Source organism: Euprymna scolopes, chromosome 34 (genome assembly GCF_053919585.1).
Source record: "Euprymna scolopes isolate OS-2025 chromosome 34, ASM5391958v1, whole genome shotgun sequence".
NCBI lineage: Eukaryota > Metazoa > Mollusca > Cephalopoda > Sepiida > Sepiolidae > Euprymna > Euprymna scolopes.
In genome coordinates, this window is record NC_136515.1 from 1,236,099 (window position 1) to 1,240,055 (window position 3,957).

A 3,957-nucleotide genomic window follows, 5' to 3' on the forward strand; every position below is an offset into this window, starting at 1 on the left:
GATTTCGTTTTCTCTACTACTATGCCGTGATGTTTGACCTCGAAAACCACACGTTCACGTTTGTTTAACCACCTGCTTTTTTAAACGTTTAATTTTACCTTTCCTTGCTTCTCTGTTCATGTAGCGTCGTGGTAAGTTGTCAGGCTATTTGCCTCAAGGCTTCAGGTTCGAGCCTACCTCCCTGCCAAATTTGTTTTTTATTCTTATTTCACACTTGGGCACCCTCGCTAGCCTAATCTATAAAAGGCAAAATGTGCGCGTGCGTTTGTGTATGTCCACGAAAGGCTTTTTATGTCGGGGGGGGGGGGTCTCGCATCGATTAGATTCCGGGAGAAGTTTTTTTATGCTTCCTAGATTATAATATCTCAGATTCACAAACGGACATCGTCTCTATCTTTTTTTTGATAGAGTTTTAAAAAATTTCCTTGTTTCGAGTGTTTGTTTGTCCTTTTTGTATAAATAAAGCAAAAGTAATCGAACGCAACTGTAACCGCCTGGCCTTCGGGCCGAGTAGTATATGTTCTGTAATTGCTTCTTGGTTAATGTAGGGGAAACCATTCATACTGAGACAATTACTATTTATTTGGATACTGCAAAGGTGCCCCCCCCTCATTAAAAACAATCTTCGTGGGAGATTTAAAAGCATTTCTGCAAGTCATCTTTTTGATAGACTACGTTAAATTTGTGCGTTTTACACTTCCGGTCGCGTCGTGGAGTAGCGGTAAGACGTCACGTTTTCTTTCACTTTCTTTTCCGCCTTCGCATCGTGGGTTCTAACCTGCCTGCCTACTAACATTTTTTTTTTTTTTACAACAAACACCCGGGCGTCTTTTAATTTGATAAAATAATGTCGACTCATGGGCTTGTATGAATTAGGTACGTGCAAAATGAATGCTGATGCTCAAAATATGTAAATATTTTAAGCTCTCCTTTTACTTAAAATTCACCAAAAATCAGGAAATTAACGAATTTTAATGAAATTTTCAGTATTTATCAAATAATGGTCATGGAATATAACGAACCCATTATTTTTTATTTGAATTTTAGTGGAAATGTATTATTTTGTTTAAACGAAAAAACACTTTTTTTTTTTTTTTTTTACAGGCATCACCACATTATCAAGGCCAAGAGGCCACTCGAGGATAAGGGTTAACGAGTGTACAGTAGAAATTGGACAATATAGTAATCAATTCAGTAAATTTGTTAACTTATTTGGAACGGCTCATCAAGAACTTGTTTACGTTAGGCCAGAAAGCAGGAAAACAGAAGACAATTCCACAGGCGTGCAGTTCTAAGAAAGAAGCTTTGTTCATGGAATCTACGTTTAGGTTTAGGCACAGATAAAGCTATGGTTTTCAGCAGCAGCTTAAAAAAAAAAATTATTGAAATTCAGGGTAATGTTTTTTGTGTTAGAAGTGTTGATTGGATTTTAAATTGAAATATGTTTAAAAGCTGAATTATAACGCAATATTATGAAAGCAAATAAATATTTACTTATTCAAATCAATATATTTCTAATGCTTCTAACACAGAAAACACTACTGTGAATTTCAAATCGTGTTACCAAACATTCTTTCGGTATTTCAAGAGCAACACTGCAAATAGCAGTAGTGGACTCTTCATGCACATTTTTTTTGCTTCAATTTAACATGTTGAGGAAAAAAAGAAAAAAATATAAAATTCTGACGAAGGAATATAACTCCGAAATATATTAATTTTATACAAGTACTTGTTTATTTTTATAATATTGCATTGTAATTCGGCTTTCAAATGTATTTCAATTTAAAATTACAAAAATGAATGAATTTATTTTAGCTTTTTTTTTTTTTTTTTATGAAAATAAAGCATCGTAAATTCTAACAAAAAAAAAAAAAAAAATTTTTTTTTCAGGAACATTACAAAAAAGTTCCTTAAAGCCTGTTTTTAAATTCGATATAACTTGAAGAAAAATTAATTTCTCAAACTATCGATATTATCATTGAATTAATATTTTCACACAAAAAAAATTATGATTGCAAAAAATATTTCGGCGCAGTCTCTATTTGTCAAAGATAGCTGTGGTAGCGCTCAATCCAGTGGGTAAGCGCACGATCATGCACACGTATGTAAAAATAAACACAGTGTGGCCCACTTAAAAGTAGCCCAACCTCTTTAATCTTTCTCTTAACAACCAACTGACACCACAAGGCAAAATGCAATTCTTTTCTGACAAGATGGCGCTACATGCCACACAGATCACTGACACAAGATCATGACATGTTTACGGAAGAGAACAATAAGCAAAGGGTTTATGGCCACCACATTCCCCAGGTTTGTCATCATGTGGGTTTTATCGTTGGGGGACTAAAAAAAAAACGTTTATGCAAAAAATCCTCACTATCTAGACCAACGCTATCAATAGAATCACCAGAGAAGATTTAAAGGCAGTATCTGCAAACATTGTTAAACGTGCCTGGAAATGGATAGATGTCAACGGGGAACACTTCCAGCATCTTTTATAACATTACACGTAATTTTTTTTTTTTTTTTTTTACATAGGCATCACCACATTATCAAGGCCAAGAGGCCACTCAAGGATAAGGGTCAAAGAGTGTACAGTAGAAATTGGACAATATAGTAATCATTAGTAATGAAAATTTGGTAAATTTGATAACTTATATAGAACGGCTCATCAAGAACTTATTTACGTTAGACTTGAACACAACCATATTGTAGTCAGCCGGAAAGCAGGAAAACGGAAGACAATTCCACAGGCGTGCAGTTCTAAGAAAGAAGCTTTGTTCATGGAATCTACGTTTAGGTTTAGGCACAGATAAAGAGTGGGGGAAATTATTGATAGTGTTTACAGCTAGATGAGTGTTTCTTGTGAAAGTTTGGCGAGGGGGGACCATAGATTGAAGCTCAGTCGAACACTTTCCAAATAACGATACATCAGAGACAAACTCGCAACATCTCTTCTGTGAGATAGAGGTTGCAAGGAAGAGAAAAGGACATCTCCTACGAGGCTACGAAGTCTATTTTGAACTCTATCAAGGCAGGCCAAGTCCTTTCTAGCAGCTCCTGCCCAGATGTGGCAACAGTATTCCATCCTTGGACGTACCTGGCTCTTATATAGATAGAGAATAGCATCAGCAGTGAGATATCTACTGGATCGATAGAAAGATCCCACCATTTTTCCAGCGACCTTGGCAACAGATTTGATGTACGTGTTCCATTTAAGATCAGGAGTAATGGTCAAGCCCAGAAGCTTGTCAAAACTTGAGGCCTCCTGAAGACGAGAGCCATTCATTTAAACAATAAAAGAATGTTCCTCCTCTCTACTACATTTTCTGGGTTCCTTTTTTTCTCTTCAGAAGCATGGAGAAAATAAAAATCAAAACATGACGCTTAGAAGATTAGACGTGTGCAATATTTTGGATAACGGCTTTATTATTTACTAGCAGCTGCGCCACGTCAACACACACAACACCGACTCAAACACAAAATCAAGTACACTCAATATCGTTTTACCATCAATGCTTACTTTGAACCCGGAGTATGGGAAATTCTCAGATGCACAAAACAAAATCACTGAAAAAACAAAAATACTAATGAGTAAATGTTGGATACAATCAGGGTTAAAATTATGAACTTGCCAGGATTCGAACCTGGAATCTTCTGATCCGTAGTCAAACACGTTATCCATTGCGCCACAAGTCCTGTCTGTTTGTTGAAAGATGTTACTGTGACTATATACAGACTGCTAAATTCCATTGATATGGGCAGGTAACTTTTTCGACAATTGCACGAAACTGCCCAAAAACCCTTATTTCGGGCTTTTTGTGTGACTCCGCGTTGTTCATTATGAACCATATATAGATAAGGAAAATCTAGGGACTCGCACCTTTCAAGGGAAAAAAATAATTTTTCAATTCGGTGCATCTGTTTGTATATACACACACACACACACACACACAC

At 36.1% G+C, this 3,957-nt stretch overlaps 1 non-coding gene across 1 annotated transcript; it reads right to left on the reverse strand.

Annotated features, from left to right (window-relative positions):
• Positions 1 to 3,626: 3,626 nt before the first annotated feature.
• Positions 3,627 to 3,699, reverse strand: Trnar-acg (transfer RNA arginine (anticodon ACG)). Its single transcript has one exon. It is a non-coding gene; the product is annotated as a tRNA-Arg (tRNA).
• Between the last annotated feature and the right edge of the window lie 258 nt (positions 3,700 to 3,957).